General features: G+C 40.4%; 1 pseudogene; it reads right to left on the bottom strand.

The window, feature by feature from the left end:
* Positions 1-365: 365 nt before the first annotated feature.
* LOC103255888 lies at positions 366-1563 on the bottom strand (annotated as a pseudogene).
* Positions 1564-14536: the final 12973 nt, after the last annotated feature.

Here is a 14536-nt window from a genome sequence, read left to right on the forward strand (position 1 = left end):
CACACTTATGTCAACCCTGAAGACCCGGGAAAATTAAATCCAACAATTTTATTTTAATGAGCTGTATCTTTAAAAAAAATTTTTTTCCTGTTTTCATACAGTATTGGAAACAAAATGGGGCACATTCACATTTTCCCGAGGAACTGTAAAGACGATCTCGACAGGGATAAATGTTGTAAAGCCTGAAGCTCAGTCAACGGATGTTGAAAACTCTCAGAGAGAGTCGAGGCGTGATCTGGATGGTCCAGAACATGTACTGCAATTTAATAGAAGAGATGGCCATCTTAATATTTAATGATTTAAAAGAACTTCCCAGTCCACACGAAGAGTACAGTCCAAGAATAAAGCAAATTTCTGAACACATTTTATGCTACATATCTGTCTATTTTGCGATCCACAGGTGTTTGTGCCAAATGTTCTCTCTCAGTAAGTCCTTCAATATGTTTCCAAATAACAACTGGACTTGGTAAGAATCGAACCTTCAACTGCTGAGTTACCTCTTTTACTAGAACATTGTGCTGCTGCTTCTTTCTAGATTTTATTCTCCGCACTATAGCAGCTTCTGTCTCATGTTTTCTGTCATTGTCTACTTTCTGCCTTGTTTCTTTCCTTTCTGGGTCTGATTCACCTTGTTTGGCAGCAGATGCTTGAATCTTGACTCTGTGTCGTTTGGATATGAACTGATCTGCGTCGTTAACTGTAAATATGTGACCATTTTCTATTTCCTTTGACTTGGTTTCTTTTGTAAGAAACTGCACTGTTGATTTACCACAGGCAAGGGACTGTAGGGCTTTATCAAGCTCTCTTTCAGGAATATCTGTCTCTTGTTGCATTTCCTCAAATGTACACTTTTCTCTGTTATTACAGAGCATTAATATGGCCATCTGGATAGTGGAGACTTGCAATATGTGCTTACATGTATTAGAGCCAGTTACTTTGCAGCTCCAATACCAGCTTCAGATCCATCTTCCTTTTTTTTTTTTTTGAGTTGGAGTCTCACTCTGTCGCCCAGACTGGACTGCAGTGGCCGCTCCCAGCCACCACAGCCTCGACCTGCTGGGTTCCAGTGATCCTTCCGCCTCAGCCTTCTGAGTAGCCAGAATTACAGGCGCGCACTACCACGCCTGGCTAATTTTTTGATTTTATTGTAGAGATGAGGTCTCGCCTGCCCAGGTGGGTCTTAAACCCTCAGGCTCGGGCAATCCACTCACCTCAGCCTCCCAAAGGTGCGGGATTACAGGCTGAGCCACTGAGCCCGGCTTCATCTTCCTTTTTAACTGGCATTGAGACCTCCAGAACCCATAGGATGCTGGAGTTTGAGCTGTCAATCACTGTATTTGGCTAAGTAGAACCTTCTGAATATCTCAAAAGCGCGTCTTGGTGCTGGTGGGATGCTGCACTTTGGTGTGGCTGACTGGGCCAATAACCCATCATGAGCACCCGGACTGGGAGATCAGCACCACCTAAAGATACCCCAGATGCCCGTAGATGTTGCCTGAATTCATCCACAGCTGTGTTTGCGATGCTCATATTCCTAAACATTCCTTCTGCTTGTGATGTGAATTTTTAACTGCACTTTGGATAATTATGGTAAATTATAGTAGAAAATTTATTTTCCAAGTTTCTTATTAGTAGTAGATATTCCGTGAGGAAATTTTTCAGCACAAACATTTTACGGAGGTGATAAACTCTAACAATTAACTGAATTTCTCTCCCCTAATGCCTGCCTAATGAAATAAGTAAGTCCCAGTACACACACACACACACATACAAACCAATGATAGGAATTAAAGACTGAAAAGAAAGCAGTCAATTAAAAAAAAGAAAAGAAAAGAAAACAGGGGTTTCTGGATTCGAGCAGAAGGCAGAGGAGGATTTAATTCCTAATCTTCTTTTAAATCCCATAAACTTCCTAGGAATTGGGGGAAAGCCTAGGAATTCTCACTCACATTTACAAACACTTATCAATACAAAAACTATAAACAGCTTCATGTTTTGTTTTGTTTCTGATTGAGAAGAAGGTGCAATGACCATTAAGGAGATACACAGGAGAGGGAGCTGACGTTGACTCAAGTGAAAACTCTTGCATCACACATGAATTAAAGAGCTGATTGGAAAGTGGACGATAACCCCTCCTCTCATGGACAGGAATAGAAGACAGCGCCAACCAGCAGAGCTGGATATTCTAAAAGAGGTTGCAGGCTGCTTCAACTGAACGCAATCTCCTTTCATCCCCACTGGTTATCAAAATATGCCTAAAGCCAGAAACATCCAGTTCTTCACACTAGAGTCCAGTGGTTCTCAAGAAGGGCGGTAAGTCAGTCTAGATGCAACCTCTCCTGGAGTAGAGAGCAAATGGAATGTCTGGACAGAGCTACTCACACCTGATTAAGACGGAAGACACACGCAGTGAGAGTGAAAACATACACTGCCAACCGTAAGGAAAGAGGGTGGGAGAAAGAGGGATGCGAGGAAGGAAGGAGAGGAGAGAGATTCAGCTGAGCTGCAGAGCACTTAACCCTGTAGAAAAGATGAGGGCAGAGCTGGAGTGATGCTCCCCGTTGCATCACACAGTGTATTCACTTAATATGAAAATAAATTTGAGGGGAAGAAAACAGAGAAAAGATGCCAGCAGAGCCAGCCAGACTGTGTGAGTCCCTGTGTGTGTAAGTGGACAGTTTTCATGCGTGTCTGTCTGCAAGTGGGTGTGTGAGCAGCTGACCGAGGGAGGACCCGGGAGCACTGGCCCGGGCTCTCCTGCTGAAGTGGGCGGGGCCCGCAGCTGCTCTTCTCGGACCCTGGCATCTCCCGGGATGCAGGAGCTGAGCTCCATTTTCTAAAACCGAGCACCCTTTTCCTGGGAGAAGCTGCCGGGAGCGCCAGCCGTTGCCAGATGGCTCAGCCACCGCGGCACCAGGGTGGACGCTGGCAGTCAGGGAGGCCTGCAGAGGGAAAGCAACCAAGTTCCTCTGGCGAAGACAAAACAGGCCCCCAACCGTCATCTTGGAAACCGGGCAGGGAGGGGCTCTGGCTCGCTCCCCATGGAGCAACAGACCAGTGGGTTCTGGCTCTCTGTGACCAGTGGGTTCACTGGCTCTCTGTGACCAGTGCAGACCAGTGGGTTCACTGGCTCTCTGTGACCAGTGGGTTCACTGGCTCTCTGTGACCAGTGGGTTCACTCCTCGGGGGTTGACTGTGGCCCAGGGGGATGTCCTGGCAGCACAAACGCTGGAGGGAAAGGATGCATGCTAGTCTCAGGGGCACAGGCCTCACCATGATCCAGGCGTGGGACAAAAGCTGTGACCAGAGAAGGACAAGGGAGAGCCCCCCCGCAAGACATCAGCATTGAGTTCGGGGCTGACCCGGCCCCCTCCTCCCCGGGGGTCCTCTGAGCAGCAGACCCACGTGGCTGGGGCCTGACTGAGAGGGGCGGGCGCAGGTGGCACTTGGATGGCAGCCACACCGGGGAAGAGCCTGGCTGAGTTGCCCGCTGTCCGCGTCCGGGGAGGAGACAGTCCCGCACCGCCCCCCCCAAGGGATCCCCTGATCTCATGAGAGCGGGAGGCGGGACTGTCACCCCACGCCCACCCCTCTCACCCCGCCCCCGGGCTGTGCCCTAGGGAGACTGGGAACAAGCCCACAGCCAGAGCAGCCAGCGGGCTTCCCTGGGAGCCGCGGAGCCGAGTAATTACCGAACCTGCCACCAGAGGGCGGTGAGGACCTGAAATTATTTTTAAATGTTTTTCTTTCTTGCTCTTTTGTTTTGTTTCAGTGTGTGTGTGTGTGTGTGAATCTGTGAATAAGGGTTCGATTTGCACTCCCATCCTCTTTGTTTGTTTTTTTCGTTTTGGCTTCATAGGTATGAATGCGCGTGAGGCTTCAAACTTCATTCCTCTCTCTCTTTTTTTTAACTTTCTTCCTCTTTTCTTTTTTGTTGTGTGTGTTTGATTATTCTGGTTTTTTGTCTTGTATTGTGTTTTCTGTTCTGTTGGTTTGAGCTTTGTTTGTTTTTTGTTTTGCTTCCTGTGGTTTATTTTATTTTTATTATTTCTGTCATTCTATTTCATTCTACTTTGTTCTTCTCATTGCTGTTACTTTATCTTGACTAAGAAGGTACACACATATCTGCTATGCATCCTCTTACAGAGAGGTGGTGGGGAGCTGGTCAGAGGAGGCCCACCCACCAGTCAGTGAACATTGGAACTTGCAAGTAGTTTCTGAATCTTAGCTCCTTTCCCTCCACCTTTTTGACTCTCAAAACAATAAGAAACAACAAAGTTTCCCACCCCCGCTGCTGTTAAAAAACAGGACAAATGCAGAAGCTCTGATCAGGGCAGAATAGAGGGCTGAGCAAACAAGAGACGTGAAAGCCCAATCCACTATTACAAAATAATAAATTAAAGAGGAAAGAAGAGATCTGTCACAAATGAGGAAAAATCAATGGAAGAACACAGGTAATTCCCAGTTTACCAAAGAGGCAACACTCAGAAACTCAAATCTCAGCGCTCAAACAATGGAAACCACTGACACTAACAATTGACCCTAGAATACAACAGGGATTAAAGAATGGGTGAAAATATTGAATATGACTCAAAAAAGATAAGATGCAACACTGAAATAACATGTAACAGAGACCTGGGGAATAAATAACAAGCGGACAAGCATGGTAAGTAGACTCAACCAAGCAGAAGACAGAATCTCAGAGCTTAAAGGCCAAACATGGAATTAAGCTGATCTGTTAAAAATATAGAAAGCAAACTCAAAAAGAAAGAAGGAACCAAGCCTCCAAGAGATGTGCCATTATATCAAGAGGCCAAACTTATGCCTGATCAATATCCCAGAAGAAGAAAGGGAAACAGATCACCTGAGAACAAGTATTCCAGGAGATTATCCAAGAAAACTTTTCCCATCACACTAATGCAACCATCTAAACACAAGAGATTCTGAGAACCACCACAAGACATCAAATGAGAAGATTAGTTCGCCTATACAAAGTAGGTATAAATGAAAAAATCCTAAAGACAGCAAGAAAAAAAAAGTCAGACTACATATTTGGGAAAACCAATCAGAATAGCAGCGAGACCTCATCTCTACAATAAATCAAAAAATCAGCTGGGTGTGGTAGTGCACACCTGTAATTTCAGCTACTTGGAAGGCTGAGGCGGAAGGATTGTCGAGCCCAGCAGGTTGAGGCTGCGGTGGCCGGGAGTGGCCACTGCACTCCAGTCTGGGTGACAGAGTGAGACTCCAACTCAAACAAAAATGAAAACAAAAACAAAAAAAAAGAATAGCAGCAGACTTCTCAGCAGTAACACTACAAGTTAGGAGGGACTGGAGTCTAATTTTCAAAGTTATCAAAAACAAACAATTTCAACCAAGAATTGCCTATCCAGTCAACCTCAGCCTCCTCAGCAATGGAGAATTAAAGTTCTTTCCAGACATTCAATCTCTAAAAGATTATATTGCTTCCAGGCCAGCTCTACAGAAGATGCTTGAAAAGATATTAAGCACAGATGAAGAGGAGAAGAAAAAAAAGCAACCATGCAATTCCCAAGAACGCAGGAAAACATACAATCAGTACAACACACATTGTGACTGCAAAATTGAAAACACATACATATTAACCCAAAAGTTCAAAAAAAACAAAACAGCTTTATAAGAGCCTCATGACAGGGATAAACCCTCACATTTCAATAATTATTCTGAACATCAATGGATTAAATGCATCACTGAGGAAATACAGACCCTAAATAGAGCAATAACAACCCAGGAAATTGACTTCTTCATAGGAAAACTATCTACAATTTTAAAAAGCCCTGGACCAGATAGGTTTCCAGTGGAATTCTACAAAACATACAAGGAAGAACCGATACCAATCCTATTGAAAGTATTCCAGACAATTGAGAAAGGCAGAACTCTCCCCAAATCATTTTATGAAGCTAACATTACACTAATACCCAAACCAGTCAAAAACCAAACAAAGGACAATATCCCTGATGAACATAGATGCAAAAAATCTCAACATGATTCTAGTAAATCAAATCCAACAATGCATCTGAAATATTATCCACCATGAACATGTAAGCTTCATCCCTGGGATGCAGGGCTGGTTTAACATTTGTAAGACTACAAATGTAAGTATATACATCAGCAGAGACAAAAACAAGAAATACATGATTATATCATTAGACACAGAAAAAATTTTTGACAAAATCCAGCATCCATTCTTGATAAAAACCCTTGAACACTTAGGTGCAGAGGGAACATGCCTCAAAACAGTAAAAGTCATCTACAATAAACCCAGTCAACATATTACTAAGTGGACAAAAACTGGAGACATTTCCCTTGAAAACTGGAACAAGACAAGGCTACCCACCCTCACCCCTCCTCTTCAACATAGTGTTGTAATCTTAGCTGGGACAATCAGATAAGAGAAGGACATCAGAGGTCCCAGATAGGAAAAGAGGAAGTTAAACTCTCCCTCTTTGCTGACAATATGATCTTATACTCTGAAAATTCAAGAGTATCTGTCAAAAACCTGCTTGCACTGATACAGGACTTCGGCAAAGTCTCAGGGTGTAAAATCAATGTGCATATGACAGTGGCATTTTTATACACCAGCAACAAACAGACAGAAAACTGAGTGAAAAGTACAATTCCATTCACAATAGCCACAGAAAAATGAAATACCTTGACAACTTCCTAACAGAGAAGTGAAAGACCTTTACAATGAGAACTACAATACACTGCTCAAAGAAGTCAATGAAAACACAAACAAATGGAAAAATATTCCATGCTCATGGAATGGAAGAATCAACATTGCTACGATGTCCATCCTACCCAAGGCAATCTACAGATTCAATGCAATACCAATTAAATTACCATCATCATTCTTCTCAGACCTAGAAACAACACTACAGAAATTCATATGGAAACAAAAGTGACCACGAATCGCCAAAATAATCCTCAGCAAAAGAAACAAAACAGGAGGTATCACGCTTTCAGACTTTAAAACTAAATTTAAGCCTACAATAATCAAAACAGTCTGATATTGGTACAACAACAGGCATATAGACTAACGGAACAGAATAGAGATTCTGGAAGTATCACCTCAACTTCTCAACCAAATCACCCCACATGTTTATTGCTGCAGTATTCACGATAGTACAAACATGGAACCAACCATGCTGCCCATCAAAAGTGGACTGCACACACACAAAAAAATGTGGGACATAAACATTATGGAATACTATGCAGTTATATAGAAGGACAAAATTATGGACTTGGCAACAACTTGAATGGATTTGTCTTCTACCATACTTCGTGATCTAACACAGAAACAGAACTGAGTACCAAGAACTGAGTGCCACAGGTTCTTACTCACAAGTGGACCCTGAACACCCATCATAATACTACAAGAAAGGGATTGGCAGTAGCAGAATACTGTCAGGGGAGGGAGGGCAGAAAACATCAATCAGTGTCCCTAATCCAGGCAAAGAGAGGTCCAATGGGGAGTCCAAATCTTCACCTGTACCTAAACCACTCAGTTATGCAACACTGACACCTTTAAAATAAAATAAAATTTACCAAAATAATAATAAAAATATGAGAACTAGGATAGAAAAAATGAAAATAAATCAATCAATAAAAGTGAAAAACTAGGTGAAGAAACAGCAGAATGAAATAAAAAGGGAGTTAGTAGAATGACAAAAACACGTTAAGAACCAAAGCAACATCTTTAGACAACCAATACATAAAAAAGGAAGCGAAAGTATCATAACAGATCCACCGAAAATCGAATTATCAAAATATATGAGACTTGAGATATCATAGTGAATATAACTAAGAGAGAGAAAGAAACTGAAGCAATTAGGGCCAAGTTTGCAAAAAACAATTACAAAAAGAGATGACACAATATCAAAATAACCGGTGTTCCTGATGCCACATCTCATGAATTGGACAGAGACACACCCAAAAGTAAAATAATAGGGAATGGTCCTTGAAAAATAAATCTAAATTTCAGATGAAAAGATTATCTGGAAAACCGAATACTTAATTTTTCAATGATAAATATCTTATTTAAGCTATTGAATCTGAAGTGTAAAAAAATTATTTGCTCATTCAGATAGAAAAATCAAAGTCAAAATATATTTGCAAGAGCTGAAGGGGAATCTGATTCCTATATGGTAATATCCAATATCACCAGACAATTTAAAAATATTACCCAAGAATATTATACATAATTTTTTATACACAAAGCCACATTCTCAAATGTGAAAGTACTAAAACAAATCTAGCACATTCTATAAAGTGCTGTAAGTCTAACATCAAAATCTAGGCAATTAAGAGTGCTATCAAACTACAAAGTTAGGCCTTGGATTCAAGGACTGATGGTGGGTATTGAATAGGGTTAGGAATAAAAGAAAATATGATGGTTACTGAAGAGGATACTATTGCTATAAATCTGAGCAGAGCAAAACAATCACTTATCAGAAGGTGGGGGAATGAGAGGGTGAATGAGGAGAGTGTCTGCCACGTGAGATGTTCTCATCTTTTACGACAAGGACTTCAGCAATCATGTCTTCAGATAGAAACATGAACTTTACACGACATGTATAGCACATCACAATAATATGAATATGTTTCCACCCATCCATCTGTTTATGACATAGAAGTATGTACTGAATCTTGAGATTTGGGAAGCATTTTAGTTCACATGGATTATTTTCACAAAAATAATACAGTGATTTTTTTTCTGAAAGTTTTATTTTAGTTTATTAGTATATGCCAAGTTGTTGCAGTGGTTATGCGAGTATGGATATATCTCTTTCAGTTCTAATTTTCCAGTGATTAAATAATATGTTGAATAAAAATCTACCTGCAAGAAGAGCTTGCCACGATAGCATTAAGTAGGAGTTCAAATCCAATGGACATTGGAAGAGTTTGTGTAAATAGCACGTGAGCCATAAATAGCTAGCGAAATACCCGCCTTTCCTTTCTCTTTTATCATACTTTTCCACTGGGGCTTGAAAACAACTTCTGAGTAGCTCTTGTTGCTGGCGACAAACACATGAACCCCTGAGGAAAATCATGTGGAGAAAAGAGCAATAAAAGGTTTTTCTACCTCCTATTTGGTGACGGGAGAATAGACACGAGTGACCTGGAAAAAGACTCTGTGGGAAAAGAGGGCGAACCAGGAAATGTGAGTCCTAGATCTGGCTGTGTTGCGGTAGAGCAGATTATGAACCCAGAGCAAATGACTCAACTCTTTGGTCTGCTGTTTCCTACTTTGACATTCTAGAAGGCTGGCTGAGAATCCATGTTTGCAAGCTCAGAACACTCGTGTGTCATTGAAACAAGACGAGGTGCTGGAAGTTTTGACTTCAGTCTCCTTGTAAATTTAGAAGATTGAATTGGAACCTGTGTTTCCAAATTCTTTGGGATCCCTGAAAGCGTTGCTGGGGGTGGCGTGGTTCTGACGTACTCTCTCACAATTCTTTCACACCTTCTAGCAAAATAGTTTTATATTGATCTACTCTGTATAGCCCACACTAACTTAAAGCTGCCTCAGAACATTTTCTGCTGCGGAAGCAAAGCAAATTATCCTTAAGTTTCTTTTCCAGCATTAAAATACTTAGGGTCTAGCATGTCAGTATATATGGGCGGCCCAATGCTGTTCAGCTTGAACAGCTTATACAGAGTTGATTTAGAAAAGAAAGAAGAGGGAAAATAAAATTGTCAGTTAGTTTTTTATTCTGCCACTAAAACAATAAAAGCAGCATTCATGCATGGCTTAAGACAATACATCCCATCCTTGGTATCTCATAAAAATCACAGAAAGTGACTCAAGGGCAGGTCAAGGGTAATTAGTTCAACACCTTGTTGTGAAACGACTCTACTCCTTTCAAACCAACACTTACATAGGACTTGTATTTTAAACTACTTGGTGTTCCTTGTAGATCCTAGATGTTTTAGGCCTTTGTTAGATAAACAGTTGGCAAATATTGTTTCCCATTCTGTGGGCTGTGCTCTCTTGGTGGTTTCTTTTGTTTTGCAGAAGCTCGTTAATTTGATGAGGTCTCACTTGTCTGTCTTATTTCTTAAGGTATTGGTCTTAAGGGTCCTGAATAGGAATCGGGTGCCGGTTCCAATTTTCTTAAGGGTGTCTCCTGCGTTTTCCAAGATTCTTATAGTTTGAGGTTTTACATTCAGGTCTTTGATCCATTTAGAGTTAATTTTTATGTATGGTGATAGGTAGGGGTCCTGTTTCAGTTTTCTGCATGTGGTCAGCCAGTTTTCCCAACACCATTTACTGAATAGGTTCTCCTCTCCCCAGTGGTAGTTGTTGGAGGCTTTGTCAAAGATGAGTTGGTTGAGGAATTGAGGCTTTGCTTCCGGAATCTCTATCTTGTTCCATTGGTCTATGTGCCTGTTCTTGTACCAATACCAGGCTGTTTTCATTACTGTAGACTTACAGTAAAGATTGAAGTCTGGAAGTGTGATGCCTCCTGCTTTCTTTCTTTTGCTAAAGATTGTTTTGGGTATTTGTAGTCGTTTATGTTTCCATATGAATTTCTGTATTGTCATTTCCAAGTCTGAGAAGAATGATGTGGGTATCTTAATGGGTATTGTGTTGAATCTATAGATTGCCTTTGGTAGGATGGACATCTTAACAATGTTGATTCTTCCTATCCATGAGTATGGAATATTTTTCCATTTGTTTGTGTCTTTTTGGATTTCTTTAAGCAGTGTTTTGTAATTCTCATTGTAAAGGTCTTTCACTTCTCTGCCGAAGTATTTCATTTTTTTGGTGGCTATTGTGAATGGGATTGTGCTTTTTATCTAACCCTGAAATGTACCCCACATCTTTATAATAAAAATTTTTTTAAATTGAAAAAATAAAATAAAATTACTTGGTGAAAGTATTTCCAGTACTGATTATGTTAAAATTTTGAGACTCTATCTGTGTTTTTATTTTGGCCTCAGGAAACCAGCAGGTAAGACGAGAATTCATGGTAATTGTGTTACTTTGCAAATTATAGGATTTCAGAAATCATGAAAAAAGTGTGCGTATAAAAGGAGGGGTTTGATTTATAGTTTCACCACATAAATAATCTATCTACAAACTTGAACGGTTTCTTGCATAGTCCAATGGTCAAAATATTGACCATTTGCCCCAAACATAAAAACCAAGGAAGTATGACCATACAATTTGTGTGTCAGATGCTAGAGAGGATGCCGGGAAAAGGGAACACTTCTACACCATTGGTGGGAATGGAAACTAGTACAACCTCTTTGGAAAACAATGTGGCGATTCCTAAAAGATCTAAAAATTGACTTTCCATATGACCCAGCAATCCCCCTTCTGGGAATATAACCAGGGGAACTCAAATCATTCCGTGAAAAAAGATACCTACACACACATGTTTATTGTGGCATTATTCACAATAGCAAAAACAAGCAACCAACTGTGCTGCTGATCAAAAGTGGACCGGATTTAAAAAGTGTGGTACATATACAAGATGGAATAGTATGCAGCCATAAAGAAGGACAGAATTATGAACTTCACAGCAACTTGGATGGATTTAGAGTGAGTGATCTATCATAGAAACAAAGAACTGAGTACCACATGTTCTTACTTGTAAGTGGACCTGAACATTTATCATAACACTATAAGGGTACGGCAGTAGTGGGATACTGCCAGGGCAGGGAGGCACATAACATCAATAAGGGTACCCGGTCTCAAACCAGGTGAATTGGGGACCAAAGGGAGGCCTAAACTTGACCTGTACGATGACCACTTATGTACCTAATGCTGAATTATACCCTACACCTTCAAAATAATAATAACAAAAAATTTGTGTGTAATGCACAGTGATAAATTGGATTCAAACATTCATAGTTCATAAAGCTAATTTTAGTTGTGAAGACGGCATCAAACCTTAAAACGGAATGGAGTAAGGGTCAATGAGAAGAATACTCATTAGACATTTAAAAATAACAAAAATTTGCTGTAGGATTAACAGCAGGTTATATTAGAAGTGATCTAGGGATTTTCACTGACGATTAAGAATTCCACTTTTAAATCTCTGACATAGGTCTTGTATGTTAGAGGATTTGCATAGGATAAATAAATACATACATCAGATGTTTGCATGTGCATGTGTGTGTGCATGTGTGAGTGTATGTGTGTGTGTGTGCACATGTTAAGCTGTGTGTAGCCACCTACAAGTATTTCACTTGGGATCTGGCAGTCAAGTGCTACCACAGCACTATTTGTAATCCTAACCATCCTCTCCTGTTACTCAGACTCTTCAAACCTCAAGGAAATCATTTTTCGTCTTCTTCCCTATACCCATGAAATACAAGGGCTAAATGTGAGGCTAAGAATTGCTGTAATCTTACATTTTTGTCCTTGCGTTTCAGAGTGAAATCCTCTTACCTACAAAATCTCATCGGGAAAGGGTAGGAAAGAAAAGCTCATTGAAACGTTTTATGTAATTCTTGAAATGTTACAGAAGCCTTCCTGTACCTTCTCATTCCCGGAAGCATTTGCATAATTGTATTTACCATAGGACTCATCAATTAAAAGCAAGCTGGTTAGAAGCTTATAATCCAGCCATTGATTCTGATGAAAGAAATTGTGCACTTCTCAGAAACTCCTAAAACCTCCCTTAGCATATATTCATACTTATCATTCATTGTCACCTCACGTTTGTTTTCATACATATATATTTGATATCTATTCACATGTCAAACGTAAGCTGTCATATAAGTCAACACAAAACTTTAGTTTGTGAGAGACCATATTCTATAGCTATATATATGCCCTTCAATGCTTTTATACCTATGGATATCATTGGTATGCCTTTAACAAAAATGCATCCTGGGATATGAACATTATTTCTGCTATTATTTGTATATTTCTTAAAGTGGATACAACATTTCTGCATTGTGAAAAAAAATAAATCTACCACATTAGAAGTCAAATTAAAATTCTACGAGAAGAAGATGTTTTTTGTTTGTTTTTGCTTTTTTAGTAACACGAACTTCAGGCGTGAAGCAGAAATGTAGACTGGAAATATCCTGAGGACAGAACAGTACTTAATTATTTATTACTTTATATCTGAAAGTAGTGAGTCCTGAAGAAATGCTGATTCGATTGGCCAGCTAGGAGCCATAGAAGTCTCAGAGATCTAGTCCCTTCCTTGTATTTTACGTATTGCAAATGACTTATTTCTATGGTATCATGCGGCTTGTAAATGTAAGAGGCTATGTCAGAATCCACACACACACACACACACACACACACACACACTCACTCACTCACCTGTACAATCATTTCATGATTCCTGAATAAGGAAAATGTTCATTTTTCCTTCCGTTCTAACTAAGGATGACACTGACGTGCTTTTGCCCGATACAACAAGCAAACATGGAAGGCAAAATGACATGAATGCCAAATCTTCTCATTCGCGTTTTTAAGATGATCTCAGCTGTCTTCCTTAGCAGGGTGTCTTTGAAAGGACAACATCTATTTCTTGATCTCAAAGGCAATTCACTCTCTAGCCATTCCTCAACATATCCTGATAGCAAGAGGTAAGAGCAATACTATGAAATGCTTCATGAACCATGTTGGAAGCTGCTAGTGCCATGACGCTCTACACCCAAGGAAGCATCAGGATTGTCAGGTAACTTAAGTTCATCCTGCTTTCACCCTGACACTCACAGCTGTAATAACAGCCCTTTAATGGAGGGGCTAAGTCGCATCTCAGAACAGCGAGTAGATGGAGGTGGTGGGGGAATAACAGGGCTGGATTTTTTGCATCCACAGAATTAGCTGTTTACTAGAATGTGGTCATGCAAAAGTACTAATTTACAGCAAATTCTAGTAAGGAAACAGTGAAGGCATAAACTTTGGAAATAAACTGTCCAAAACACAACTTTGCTGTTCAATGAGTGATACCATTCTTTTCCTTAAGAAAGCCAGAGTGATACTTAACACCTTAGTTAAGTTTCAAATTATTTTCATCACTCTCCTTTGCCAAAAAAACCAAAAACACAAACAAAAAAACCTCCAAAAACTTGCAAATTGATCTGAAGTTCAAGGCCCTCCAAAAGGACCGTTTAATTGGTTCTGCAATGATGGCTTGCTTATTCTGGGAACTACACTTTGAAGAAGAAAATGTCAGATGAGAAGTCGTCATCCAGGACCTGCTCTTGATCTTGTTTTTATGTCTCATTCTGGGCATTCTCACTCCTGCACCCTTCATCTTGCATCTCTCCGTGGACAACCGTCATATTCAATCCTGCCCTGGCTCGGGACATCCATGTTTGCAGCTCCCTGGTGGCTGTTTCAAACACCGTGTCTCTTTCTCCTTTCACACTGGCCCTACTGACTAGTTCCTCTATTTGGCAGTCATGGCCCATAGTCACCCCAGAATTTACTACATTGTATAATCATGGTCTATTTTTTTTTTCTCCCACTAGCCAAGTAACTCCGGTAGAAAGGAATGATGTTTATTTCTGTATCTCC

The sequence above is a fragment of the Carlito syrichta genome, unplaced genomic scaffold (genome assembly GCF_000164805.1).
Source record: "Carlito syrichta isolate Samal-C Ts95f unplaced genomic scaffold, Tarsius_syrichta-2.0.1 Scaffold288619, whole genome shotgun sequence".
Taxonomy (NCBI): Eukaryota; Metazoa; Chordata; class Mammalia; order Primates; family Tarsiidae; genus Carlito; species Carlito syrichta.